The sequence below is a fragment of the Sus scrofa genome, chromosome 6 (genome assembly GCF_054392235.1).
Source record: "Sus scrofa isolate SSC_HxYL_T2T_F1_AM1 chromosome 6, Sscrofa_HxYL_maternal_Yorkshire_Landrace_v2.0, whole genome shotgun sequence".
Classification (NCBI taxonomy): Eukaryota; Metazoa; Chordata; class Mammalia; order Artiodactyla; family Suidae; genus Sus; species Sus scrofa.
Window position 1 is genome coordinate 154,497,329 of NC_139388.1, and position 14,520 is coordinate 154,511,848.

General features: G+C 47.6%; 1 long non-coding RNA gene across 2 annotated transcripts in view; it reads right to left on the reverse strand.

The window, feature by feature from the left end:
• The window catches only part of LOC102165354 (uncharacterized), a 142,269-nt gene that overhangs the window by 12,933 nt on the left and 114,816 nt on the right, over positions 1-14,520 (reverse strand). Inside the window, exons 7-8 of one of the 2 annotated variants that reach the window (XR_014808120.1) lie at positions 13,459-13,548; positions 13,049-13,166 (exon numbers count right to left, since the gene is read on the reverse strand). This is a non-coding gene — a long non-coding RNA (uncharacterized LOC102165354). Of the gene's footprint in view, positions 1-1,742; positions 1,809-13,048; positions 13,167-13,458; positions 13,549-14,520 lie in introns of those variants that run through there. The other variant, XR_002345167.2, reaches the window with a different exon arrangement.

A 14,520-nucleotide genomic window follows, 5' to 3' on the forward strand; every position in this document is an offset into this window, starting at 1 on the left:
AGGACCCTGTGAGTTGAAACTGCTGAGAAGGGGACACTGCTGAGGAGGTTCTGATGTCTCTGGTTGGATGTGATGAAGCTAATTCTGTGTTGAAAAACTGCACACTGGCTTCAGCTATGCTATGGGGTGGCCTCACTGCTACCACAGTCAAAGAGTGTTGCTGGGTGATGGAGCATGCCACTCAACAAACTCATCTTCATCCCTGAAGACCCAGTTCAGATGTCACCTCCCCCAAGAAGTCTTCCTGATTTCTTCCTTTAGACAGGAACCCCACAGGAAGCAGATAGGAAGGAACAAGTCTCATCTTCCCTCTCCAGCTGGAAGGCCCGCTCTAGCATCCCTATTGACAAAACTTAAATGGAAGTTATCTGGCCAAGCAAAAATGTGACTTGCAGCAACCTAGCCCCATCATCACAAAGCAGAGTACAGAAGAGTTTGGGAGCTGAGACACCATGGTGGCATAATTAGGACAGGAGTCTGCCTATCAAAGCTGTGATACAGGAACTGCTGTTACTCCCATTATACAGATGAGGGTCTAGAGAAGTAAGGGTACTTGCCTAATAAGTTGATGTGGCAGTGACCTCATTTGAAGCCAGGTCATCTGCTCTTAATGGTAATACTATACTAAGTCTCCTCCACATTTTTATGTGAAGAAAATGTCAGAGGATAGAACAGATTTGAAGTCCCAGTGTTGCTGGGTTGGCAGCTAGCGATGAGGTGGGGTGAGGGATTCAGGCATCATCTAGTAAAGCAGGGAAGCAGGCGTGTCACCCAAGGTGATACTTTAATCTCTCACTTTACTGTCCTTTGAGAAAGTTGAGATTTTTATTCTTCGATCAAAACTTAACCACCATGGAGTTCCCATTGTGGCGCAGTGGAAATAAATCCAGCTAGGAACCATGAGGTTGTGGGTTCCATCCCTGCCTCGCTTGGTGGGTTAAGGATTTGGCATTGCCATGAGCTGTGGTGTAGGTCGCAGACATAGCTTAGATCTGGTGTTGCTGTGGCTGTGGCGTAAGCTGGCAGCTACAGCTCCTATTCAACCCCTAGCATGGGAACCTCTGTATGCTGTGGGTTTAGCCCCCAAAAGCAAAAAACAAACAAACAAAAAGCTTAACCACCTAACAAACTCTTCTCAAACCTTCAGGACCCAGTTCAGATGTCACCTCCTCCGAGAAGTCTTCCTGATCTCCACAAAGCTGGCCACACCCCATGGTGCTCCCATAGGTCTTGGTGCCAACACCTGGATGGAGTTTATTTGTCTATATGTCACTCTAGATTGTGGGCTCTTTGAGGGCAGGCCTGGGTCTATATAAGCTCTGCCTGGTACATGGTAGGTACATGATGTCTAGAGATACGTATAAAGGCTCATTTCTTCCAGAGGCATATGCTTCTGTAAGAGCACTGGCACCTTCAGGACCACCTTTTCTGACTCATTTCTGCCTTCCAGGAGTTCTTGGTCCAGTGGAAAAAATACCAAAACCCCAAATCCCCCAGGTTTAGCTCCTCACCTCTGGCCTTTTCCAACCCATTCTTGTCACTTCAGTCAGCTGCAGTTGGAAGCATCGGAAGCCCCGGTAAAACCTTCTGAAGGCCTCCATTGCTCTTAGGATGAAGACTAACTCCTAGTCCCCCGACCTCTGTCACCTGCCCCTCAATAGCCTTGCATCTCCCCATTCCCAGCCCCCTTCTGCCCCTTTCCACTCCACCCTCCCAGCTACTGAACCTCTTCCCAGACTCACCATGCTCTTTGCATTCTGGTCTTTACGGGTGGGCACTCCTCTACCCAGAACCCTCTCCCCTTTTCCTTTTGCCCCAGTCCCTCCGACTTCTCTTTTAGGTCTGGGCTGCTGAGTCACTTCCTCCAGGAGGTTATTGGCAGGGTAACCTGATGCTCCTGGGCAGCCGGCTCGTGACCACACCCCTCACCCACTGAAGAGCAATGGCCCGAGTTTGCTCAGAAGAGCAGCTCCCTGGCATGAGGCAGATGCTCTGTAAAATCGATTTGAATTAATTAATTAAAAACTTAGAAACAACAAAAGACTAAGAGTAGTCTCTCCAAGTTATTTTGGAAGTCACAGCTGCCTAGGATATGGTGAAATTACTCTTTCCCTGGATCTAGGGGGCCCTTGGGAAAAAGAGGAGGGGAGGGGGCTGAAAAAGACTGGGGAGGGGGCTGTGACCTGGAGTCAGAAGATCCACATTGGAGCCTCGGTGATCTGCGGAATAGCCTCTTGTTCCTGTATTAATAGCTCCATCTCTGTGATAGGTATTGTAGGGGAGGAAAAAGCCTTTTTCCTCTATCCTCCTGGGTTCGGCAGCTGAGGCCCAGGAAATTAAACTGATGAAAGTCAGATTAACAAAAAGAATAATAATAATAAAAAAGGCACAGTTTATGAATGAGTGCAGAGGCATACATACATGTGGGAGAAATTCAGCCATGAATGCCTCAAAGGGGCTTATATAGCATCTTAATGAAGAACCATAAATTTGTAGAGCAGTGATAAGGCAAAGGAAAGACTGGGCAAATATATGGGAAACCTATAGAAGAGAAGGGTTATATTAGTAAGGTGTGTTATGGAACGTCCTTATGGTGCCACCCCTGGGCTGATAAGAGGCTAAGAATTGTCCTCCTGGGTCCTCATCTTCTTCCTTGTATGGGAGAGGGCGACACTTTTGCAAATGGAAATTTATGTTCTGCTTTTGGGCATATGGGAGACGAGGACAGAGAGCTTCTGTTGGTGTCTGCTGTTTCTCAGTCATCCTCAGCTCAAAGAAACCCTTCTGCCCAAGTGGCATATTTTGGGGTGGCCCATTTTGTGCCCCTACAGTCTAAAAACACCTGTCCTTCCCGCCACGCAGAGTTGTGCTGTGATGGCACATATGGAAACCCTATGCAAAATGTTAAGTGCTATAGGAACGGCAGGCATAACCAGTTCTGCAATCATCAGCTGCAGGAAACTATCCAGGCCTCAGCCTGGCCAGCTTTATTCCCTGCTGTCCAAACCCAGGCCTTAAGCTTTCCATCTCCTTCTCCCCCGGGGCCAGGCTGAGCTTTTTACAGAGAAGACACATCAAAGCCCAAACTGAGGATTTTTATAGTTCACCGTTGCACAAGCTTCCTTCTTGAGCGATAAGGAGTCTGGAGGAAAAGTGGGAAGCTAATCCAAACTTCCTGTTCTTCGGCCCTCACCCCTCCATGCCTGACTCCTTTCAGAGGAAGCCTGCAGCCTGCTCCTGACTTTTGTTTACATTATTCATGCTGCCCCTGCCTATGGTTTTCCTCTGTGGGACTTTCTTACTGTTCTCTGAGGAAGTCAGAGAGACATATCTCATAAAAAGGGCCCAGTGCATCCCCATAGCCCAGGCCCCCAGAGCCATAAATCAAAGGACAGAGCTCTTTGAACATTATGTATCCACAGGAATGGGACATTCTACAGAATTAAAATCCTCCTGAAGTTGACTCCTTAACAAGGCAAAAGACATCATGGAATAAACCTTAAATGTTCCTACTATATGTCAGATATTTAACATGTTTTTCAACACTTAGAGCTTACATCAACCATCCCCACTTTAGAGATGAATAAATTGAGGTTCAGAAAGGTTTTAATTAGATGGATGGATGGATGGATGGATGGATGGATAGATGGATGGATGGATGGAGAGTCTTCTTGCTAGAGTCAAGAGAAAGTGCTTGCATCTCCCCAGAAAGGCAGAGCTGCCAAGTTACATGTGGGTTTTTTTTTTTGGTTTTTGGTTTTTGGTTTTGGTTTTTGGTTTTTTTTGGCTTTTTTAGGGCCACATCTGTGGCATATGGACATTCCCAGCCTAGGGACTGAGTCAGAGCTGCAGCTGCCAGCTTATACCACAGCCACAGCAACAGCAGATCTGAGCCACATCTGTGACCTACACCACACCTCACAGCAACGCTAGATCCTTAACCCACTGATCAAGACCAGGGATTGAATCCACATCCTCATAGATACCATTCAGGTTTGTAACCTGCTAAGCCACAATGGGAACTCCATGTGTGGTTTTACATTGAAGCCCATCACAAGATAAGGCCGTATGAGTCACTAGACCAGTGGAGGACAAGGCCATGCTGCCATGCTGCAGCGAAGCTCTTCCCTGAACCTGAGCTTGTAGAGGCTCTTTCAATTTTTAGTTGCAGCTTTGGAGTCAGAAGAGCCTGAGTCTTGGCTTCACTGTTTACTTACTGTGTGAGCATGGACAAATCCCTGGCCGCCTCTTTCTGTGCACAGTTCCTCATTTGTAAGATGGAGAACTACCCAGCTTCGTAGAGCTGTGAAGTTTACCTGATATCACTTGAATATTTGTTAAATATTTTTTTTTTGTCTTTTTGCCATTTCTTGGGCCGCTCCCGTGGCATATGGAGGTTCCCAGGCTAGGGGTCTAATCGGAGCTGCAGCTGCCAGCCTACGCCAGAGCCACAGCAACGCGGGATCCGAGCCGCATCTGCAACCTATACCACAGCTCACGGCAACGCCGGATCCTTAACCCACTGAGCAAGGGCAGGGACCGAACCTGCAACCTCATGGTTCCTAGTCGGATTCGCTAACCGCTGCGCCACGGTAGGAACTCCTGTTAAATATTTTAAACAAAAATTTGTGTTCTGTATAAGTCCCCTTTCCTTGGTCTGTCCTGTAGACAACTGCAGAGATGGGCAAAGAGTGTTTCGAATCTCCCCTAAGGGGGAAAACCTCCAGACAGAGCTGAGTTGCTGTACGACCAGCTGCGAGCAGGCCTGGCTGTATTCCTCTGGGATTGGGAAAAGCATTGTTTCCGTCCAGGTAGCCAAAGAGGATATGCGTTTCCCCCTGTCATGAGGAAGTGGAAGTTTACTCCGACTCTGAGGGACCCCTAAACCATGGCTTCATTTCAGTGGCATCTGAGAAACTCAGGTCCAGACCTCCAGGGCTCTGTTCTTCCAGCTGAGAGCGGGAGAGCGAAGTGGAGGTGGGGACCGAAAGGGGGATAAGGGCTGAAGACCTAAAGCAGCTGGGAGGCAGATTTTCTTTTCCTGACTTGTCCCAAAGAAGGATAGAGAAGGAAAATATATTCCTTAGATTGTTTCAGGATGAGTGTGTGTGTGTGTGTGTGTGTGTGTGTGTGAGAGAGAGAGAGAGAAGAGGGGAGTCTTTGGGGGAAGTGGGTGTGGCTTGTGCGAGAGGCTGTGCTTATGGGGAGAGTCGAAGGTGGGTGTGGATCTGTGGAAACTGTGTGGGGAGGAGACTGGGCATGGGGGTGTGCAGAGGCGGGTGGGTATAAGGGATACAGGAGGGTGTGGGGAGGAGACGGCATGGGGGTGTGCAGAGGGGGGTGGGTATCTGGGGAGGGGGGAGGGTGTGGGGAGGGGAGTGGGCATGGGTGTTTCCAGAGGTGGGTGGGTATCTGGGGAGGGGGGCAATGATGGGTGTGGGCCTGGGTCATCACACGGAGGATTTGGGCCTCCGCAAATGCATAAACTCACACATGTCTAAGCACGGTGAGGAAGATCTTCTTCATTGGAAATCTGTAAATAAGTTTATTTTCCAATCATTCGCTCACTCATTTTCCCATTATCAACCCTGCCCTTGAGTGGAAAAAAAGCAAGAAGTTAAAGGAGCTTTTAACCTTGCTGGAGAAGGTAAGACACAGATGAGTACAGCAACAAGAGGGAACACTCTGCGAGAAAGCCAGGCACTGTTCTGAGCACTTTGTGTGTGTTACTGATCGCCTGCTCACAATGACCTTACTTGAGGTCCTACAGTGACTCCCATCTCACGGATGGGGAAACCAAGACTGGTCCAAGGTCACACAGCTTGTGAGTAGGGCCGGGATCCTCATGCATGCAGTCGGGATCCTGAAAAGGTACCCTTAAGTATCACATCAAGTCTGTACCATCTGTTCCTGGGTGACCTACAGGACTAGGCTTATGTCCCTGGCCAAGGACTGGCTGCCAGGAAGCAAGCACCCCGAGTTGCTTGGTGCTCCAGCATCTGTGAATGCCCAAGCTGCTGGGCCCAATCTCCTCCCCCGGTTCCAATCTTGGAAGCTCTTACCCTTTTCTACTTCTCATTCTGCTTCTCGCCCCAAGATTAGGCAGAGAGAAGTGGAGAAAGGGGACCAATGTAAACTTAAGGGCCCATCTGCCCACCAGCTTCCCCACCAGATCTGGTGCAGGGGGCTTGGTCCTGTTGTATTTTTCACCCCAAAGTCCTCTGTTCTGTTGATCCTCGGAGGCAGTGCCCACAACAGCCACCACCATGGTTTCGCTGGGCTTTGGACACGGGGAGGGAATCAGACTTTCATCCTTGGGATCATAATAACATCCCCATCCACAGAGCTCTTGCCAGGGACCAGAAGTGCTTTTGGTAGAGTGTCTCATTCAGTTTAATGTCCATGACAGCCGCATGAGGCAAGGGGTATCAGCCCCCATCTATAGACAAAACCAAGGCTCAGGGATGCCAAAGGGTCAGCTCAGGTGATGGTGCTGAGAGAAGAGGCTGTCTAGACCTCAAAGCCTAGGCTCCTGACCAGCTGTCCTGCTGTGCACTCTTTCCCTCTTGACAACCGAATTCTTAGCAGTGAAAAATTGGTCCTGACCATTAGCATTGCCAGGTTTGGGCGACTGGGTGGGTAGTGCCCAATTCTAAGCCACCTCCATGGTCAAGGTCAGACTCTGGGGTGGGCCTGGTCCAAGTCTACTAGCCGGAGGGACCAGGACTTTCCTGGGAAATAACTCCACGTAAACAAAAGGAGGCTGATGCAGATAAGACCTGATGCTTCTCTTCAACTTTGCCCCAGCCTGTCAGCCCCTGCCTCTGCCCTCCTCCTATGCCCTTGTGCCCGGGTCCGGGAGAGTGGCCCACGAGGACAAACCAGAACAGTAGATTCATTCAAGCTTTCTCAAACGACTGGCAGTCAGAGCATGGTGATGTCCTTTAATGATAAGTGACAATCGGGGTGAAGCACTCCCCTTGTGGTTGCTTCTTAAATCACCACAGGGCTGGAGTTCCCAATGTGGCTCAGCGGGTTAAGAACCCAACTAGTATCCATGAGGATGCAGGTTCAGTCCCTGGCCTTGCTCAGTGGGTGGGGGATCCTGTGTTGCTGTGAGCTGTGGTGTAGGTTGCAGATGCGGCTTGGATCTGGAGTTGCTGTGGCTGTGGTGACCCATAACCTGGGAATGTCCATATGCTGCAGGTGCAGCTCTAAAAAGACCGCCCCCCCCAAAAAAAAAAATCACAACAGGGCTTAGGTAGGCAGAGAGGATCAGCAGAGGCAACACTTGGGCTGGAGGGAGGCAGTGATAGCTGCAAAAATGCCAGTGCCAGAGGTGGTAGGGCCAGTGGTGTGTGTGGAAGGGGGAAGAAAGGAAAGGACAGAGAGGTCACCTGGCGGCAGGCTGGACCCGTGGCTCACGTGGGCGTCACTATCTGTGAGCTCTCAGAGACAGAGGCATTTTGATGGGAGAGCAGTTTGAAAGAGAACGGGGTTACACCAGAGCAAACACTGGAGTGAGAGTAGGCTTATTGTCAGTGATCATTTCTAGCCGTCAATCCCGTATTTATAAAGGCTCCAAAAGCCTGTGTTCCTGCCTCGGGGCCAGTGGAGGTTTTAGAAGTGCAGCGCAAATGTTGGCCATTGTCTCTTCTAAAAGGAACAATTCAACCAATAGCCTCGGCTGAAAGAGCCAAGGGCCATTCCTCCATCACGTTTTGACCCATTCCCGGGGCATCCAGTGCAGCAGGGAGGTCATCGAGTGAACTGGGGACAACCATCCACCCCGGACCTGACCCGCGGCCTAGCTGGTAAAGGGAGGCAGGCCAATCAGATTCCACCTCGGGCATCCAAACCGAGAAAGGCTGAGACATGCAGGCAGTGGAGTCAGCACTGCTCCACGAGCAGGAGAGACCAGGAGGAGGCGGAGAACTGAAAGATCCGTGCACAGCGAGAAGTAAGACTCTAGAGAAGATGATGAGAAAGGTAGTGACAGAGGTGGAAACCGAGACACGCAGAAGCCGCCAGCACTCCTTCCGTCCCAGCTCCAGCCCCGACGCCACCCCACTACTGAGGTAACAGGAGGGGCCCCAGTTCCTCAAACCCAGAGAGTCTGAAGGACAGAGGGTGATGTCCCTGCAGGATGGTGTGGGGGGCGTGTCTGGACCGAAGGAGACCCAAGTGTCAGTCTACGGTGGCTTTGCAGATACAGCCAGGCCACTGAAGGACGGCGTGAGCAAGGCACAGCGTGGATGTGATGTCAGCTGCCTCTCAACCGCATCCGATGTGAAGCAAGAGCCAGTGGACTTTGAAGGCAGCCAGATTGTGCCTGAGGAAGGCAGGCAAGCTGTGCAGTGGTTATTTCCCTGGGTTTGGCAGCCACTGGCCTCAAATCCCAGATTCTCTTTTTAACTGTGGGAACCCCGGGTGGGGGTGGTATACTCTTTTAGGCATTTTCTTTTTTTTTTTTTTTTTCCTTCTCCTTTTTTTTTTCTTTTTCTTTTTAAATGGTTTTTCTTTTTTCCATCATAGCCGGTTTACAGTGTTCTGTCAATTGTCTACAGCAAGGTGTCCCAGTCGCACATACATATATACATTCTTTTTCTCACATTTCTAAGCATCTTCTGAATGTACTCAGCTAAGTCTCAGCTGCCACATCTCTAAAATGGGGATAGAACAGAACCTTCTCCCTTGGGTTGTTGGGGGTCTCACAGGGGGATGCCTGGAAAGCAGCATGCTTGGTCTCAGCCAAACGCTGTCCTTTAGCTGCTGCAATTTTGTATAGAGGTTCCTCCACGAAGGGGAAGAGGTAGATTAGAGGCTGAGGAATCTCTCTCCCTGTAGGATAGTCTACCTTCAATGACCAGCGTGGGCTTGTCTGGTGACAGGAGCACAGCCTTTCTCTGTGTCACCCTCAGGGACTCTGTGGGGAAAGAGGTTTTCAGAGTCATTCTGGCCGCAGACAGGCCTTACTTAGCCAGGCTTATTAATAGGAGCGTGTCCATTTCTGTCTTAAAATAGTCGTAGAAAGTTATTTAAAATGAGCTTCCAGGTGGGTGGTCAGATTGCTGTTTATCCTCTTCCTCCCAGGAGAGTTCAAGAACTCTGGCATTTTTCTGTTTCACTTAGAGCAGAACAGTCATAACAGGAAGATCCACTGCTACGTGTGACTTCCTGTCTGGGGGGCGTCTCACAGTCAAGCGCCACCCCCACCCACCACCCACCACCCCCTTTATAGGGTCCCTGGCACATAGTCATATGCCAGGCATAGGGCCCTCCTGCGTCCAGTGGGAGGGCTGGCCCGAGGAAGGGACGTTGGACTTGAAGGGCAAGAACTTTGACCTAGAACAAGGCCCTTACTGCCTGCCTAACCCCAACTATGTCTAGAATAGGGGCTTCTAACCATAAGTCCCTTTCCCAACCTCAAATTCAACACCCTGCTGACCCCACTTTGCCTCCTTGTATTTCTTACTCACTCTACTCCCAAGCCCTATTTAGCCATTACACCCTCGGGAAGCCTCCACCCACTGTCAACACACTCTCTCTTTCTCCCCAGATCCTCATGGAAGGCTCTTATCATCTTTTATTCTAGTAGACGTGTTTATTTTCTATTAGCCCTTCAGGGGCACATTGCTCACCCTTGCAGACCCACACCCTATACCCCAAAGTAGAGGTGGTGGCTGGGTCGTCCTGGCTCTCCATCATTACTTTCATACCACTGCTTGTTCAGACTCATAGCTCCCCTTGAGCCATATGCCATCTAAGAGATCTCTTCCCCAGCACTGAAATCATCCAAGGCTCATTCACTGAATCATTCATGGCTTGGCTCTTGGTATTCCTCTCCTGCTCAAGTCCTGAGTCACTCTAAGATTTCAGTGCCCAGGCAGGCACCTGACTAGACTGTTACTTCTTGGATCTCTTTAACTCCAAGGGACTTCGCCTCCAGTCTGCTCCAGCCACCATTCCCTGAGGCCCACATTGGACCTTATCATGAGCTAGGCTGGGGTCATCCTGATTCTAGTAACTTTATGGTTGCATTCTCCCACCCTTTTGGCTATCTTATGACCTCACACCCATGACACCTGTACTTTGACATGCAAGAGACCCCAGCCCTTTGGTTCTTCCACTTCCTTCAGTCACTCAGTCCTCTTGGCTGAAAGGTGGATCCTGGACCCTGTAGGTGATGGTGTGAACTGCCCTCACCCAGTGCTGCCATTGTCCTTGCCTGCTATCCTCCCATACCTTCCTCTGCCAACAAATTCAAGTTATTTTCTTCCAATCTCAGTGGAGACCATTCAAGCCTAACTCTTCAACCTGTGCCCGGGACCTCCCCTGCCAACTCCTCCATTATAACCTCTCTTCTCTACTTCAACTTGTCTAGCTCCTCTGATGTTTTCCTCTTGTCCTATAAATCTTTCCACTCTGCTCCATCTGACAAGAATTCACCTAAGCTCCCTTCTATCATCCTCCATTTGAGCTCCCCCACTATAATCTCTTCATGTGTCCGCCCTTTCCGCATCTCGTACACACTCTCCAACTCACTGAACTCTGGCCTAACTCCTCCATGGAAACTGCTTTCCTTAAATTCATTGTTCCAGGTAGCACTACTTTGTAACAAATCACAAATTACCCCAAAACCTAGTGACATAAAACAACCATTTTATTATGCTGTGCATTCTGAGAGTCAGGGAGTCAAGTTGGTCATAAGGGAGAGCCTGTTCCTGCTACATGATGATGACCAGAAACCTATACATGGCCTCTCTATGTAGTTTGGCTTCCTTACCACCTGGTGGCCTTATTCTGGCTTCTTACATGGCATGCTCCAGTGTTCTTGGAAACAAAATGGAAGAAGCATCGCCTTTTACAACTCCGAAACTGTTGTCTTTTGTAGCCTTAGAAGTTCCATAGCACAATTTTTACCATGATTATTAGTCAAAGTAGTCATAAGCCCACCCAGAATCAAAGGGAGACAGTATAGACTTAGTCTCTCAATGGGACAGAGGTGAGGCCATATTGCAGAAGAACATGTGGGATGGGAAATATTATAACCATCATCTTTGAAAGATATAATCTCCAACAGCCTTCAACGATCTTCTAATTGCTGATTCCAAGGGATATTACTATCTCGATCTCTGCTGTATTTGTTATTGTTGATCACTCCCTAAAAGTGATGTGTTACTTTTGAAACTGTCTAAATCCGTCCACCCGGGTTACCACACTCTTTCTATTCCAGACAGACTCCTGTCCATTTCCTCCCCTTCATGAGAATGCTCCCTGAGGGTCTATTCTCAACCCATGGCTTATCTTATTTTTGGCCTCTCTCCCATGGCTTTGATCACCATGTACATACCCCATTAACTCCCAAGTCTATCCTACTACATACCTCTAAGCATCAGACTATACACCCATCAGCCTGGTTGATGACTTCAAAAATACTTCAATTTCAGCATGTCCAAAGTTGAACTCAGCACCTTCCACTTTAAACCTGTTCCTCCTCTGGTATTCTTTCTTTCTCTCAGGGATACTCAGCTGTCCAAACTCTGGCTCCACCTTTTCCCTCACCTCTCACATCTAATTATTTACCAAGTCATACTCTTTTTGTCTCTTAAATCATTCTACAATTTTTATTTGTTGTCATTTTACAAATGAAAAGATTAAGAATCAGAGAGGTTGCTATTTCCCAAGGTTAAACAGCTATCATCTATTTATTTTTTCATGTGTTAATCAAACCCTTATTGAGGACAACTAAATTCTAGGAATTGGAATGAAAAAACTTATAAGACCTGGTCCCTGGTTCCTTTTGTGGGAGATAGAGGCAAGTAAGCAGATTACTATAAGGTGTGATAAATGCTGTGGTTGTGGGAAGCACTGGGTATAAGAGGAGCAACAAATCCAGTCTGAGGTGGGAGATGTGAAGGTGGGGATGTATTCGTTATCTATTGCTGTGTAACAAATAATGCCAAACCTCAACTGCTTAAAAGAGTAACCATGTATTAGGTCATAGTTTCTTGGGTCAAAAATCTGGGTATTAGATGGCCAACAAGCACATGAAAAATGCTCAACATTCCTGATTATTAGAGAAATGCAGATCAAAACTACCATGAGATAATACCTCACACCAGTCAGAATGGCCGTCATTAATAAGTCCACAAATAACAAATACTGGAGGGGGTAGGGAGAAAACGGAACCCTCCTGCACTGTTGTTGGGAATGTAAGTTGGTACAACCACTATGGAGATCAGTATGGAGATACCTTAGAAATCTATACATCAAACTACCATATGACCCAGCAATCCCACTCTCGGGCATAATATCTGGACAAAACTTTCCTTAAAAAAGACACATGCACCTGCATGTTCATTGCAGCTCTATTCACAATAGCCAAGACATGGAAACAACCAAATGTCCATCGACAGACGATTGGATTAGGAAGTGTGGTATATATACACAATGGAATACTACTCAGCCATAAAAAAGAATGAGATGATGCCATTTGCAGCAACATGGATGGAACTAGAGACTCTCATCCTGAGTGAAGTAAGTCAAAAAGAGAAAGACAAATACCACATGATATCACTTATATCTGGAATCTAATATAAGGCACAAATGAACCTTTCCACAGGAAAGAAAATCATGGACTTGGAGAATGGACTTATGGTTGCCAAGGGGGAGGGGGAGGGAGTGGGGTGGTTTGGGAGCTTGGGGTTAATAGATATAAACTATTGCCTTTGAAATGGCTTGGCAATGAGATCCTGCTGTGTAGCACTGGGAACTATGTCTAGTCACTTATGATGGAGCATGAGAATGTGCAAAAATAGAATGTGTACATGTATATGTAACTGGGTCACCATGCTGTACAGTAGAAAAAAAATGTATTGGGGAAATAACTATTAAGAAAATAACAACAACAACAACAAATCCGGGTACTGCTTAGTTGGTATCACTGGCTCAAGGTCATCCAAGGCTGCAATCAAGGTGTCATCTAGGACTACAGTCATTTTTCTTGACTTGGGGAGGATCCACCCTGGATCAATACCCCACTCACCCGGCTCTTGGCAAGCCTCAGGTCCTCACTGGCTGTTGACGAGACACATCAGTTTCTTGACACGTGGCCCTCTCCACAGGGCTACTCACAAAGTACCTGATTTCCTCAAGCAAGGGTTCTGAGAGAAAGAGAATGGGAGTAAGGTAGGAGAAGGAGCCAAGATGGAAGCCATGGTTTTTGTGTAACCTAAGGTTGTAGAAGATGTCCTATCACCTTTGGCATATTCTGTGTGTTAGAAGTGAATCACTAGGTGGAGCCTACACAGGGCATGAAAACTAGGAGGAGGGATCGCTGGGGACCATCTCAGAGCCTGGCTATCACAAGGTATCTAAACTAGACGCAGAAGGAGTTAGCTAGGGGAAGACCTAGGTAACATCGTCCTAGTCAGAGAATACTATATGTGGAATTACCTGGAAATGAGAGAGTGTGAGATCCTGGGGTTGGAAGATCTGCATGTTCAGGAAGGTTGGATGGAGTGTAGACTGCCATCTCTATGGAGACTGAAATGCAAATTGATGTTGTTGAAATCTGTTTGGTGACTAATTGTGTCATCCAGTGGATCATCTCTGCCTCCCAACTTAATGTCAAATACTTTGCTGAATATGCTACTGTCCATTCAATGATTTAACCAAATTCTTTTTTTTTCTTTTTAGGGCCACACCCATGGTACATAGACGTTCCCAGGCTAGGGGTCTAATTGGAGCTGCAGCTGCTGGCCTACACCACAGCCACAGCAATGCCAGATTTGAGACACATCTGTGATCTATGCTGCAGCTCATGGCAATCCTAGATCCTTAACCCACTGAGTGAGGCCAGGAATAGAACCTGCATCTTCATGGCTACTAGTCAGGTTCATTACCACTGAGCCACATTGGGAACTCCAGTTTAGGCAAGTTTTAAATAGTTAATCAACACTGAATATTCCACATACACAGCAAAGCTTCATTATATAAAAAGATAAATAAATTGGATTTGCAATCTTTTTCTTCTTTACAAAACCTCAAAAATGCTCAGAACAATTTTCCAGTAGAGCACAGACATCACTACGAATGGGAAAATCATGAGTAGTATTTCCAGTTATCAACAGAGGAAGATGACACTTGGCATGTACTTATATAATTTTTAAATACAATTGTACATTGAACTATAGCACACAGAGAAAAGTGCACAAAGCGTAATTCTATGGATTTTTCACAAAGTAACCTAATCTTGTAAATATCACCCAGATTAAAAAACAAAAAACAAAAAACAAGGAGTTCCCGTCATAGCCAGCAGAAACGAATCCAACTAGGAACCATGAGGTTGCAGGTTTGATCCCTGGCCTCGCTCAATCGGTTAAGGATCTGGCATTGCCGGGAGCTGTGGTGTAGGTCGCAGACGCAGCTCGGATCTGGTGTTGCTGTGGCTGTGCTATAGGCTGGCAGCTATAGCTCCAATTAGACCCCATAGCCTGGGTCCAATTGGAGTTGTAG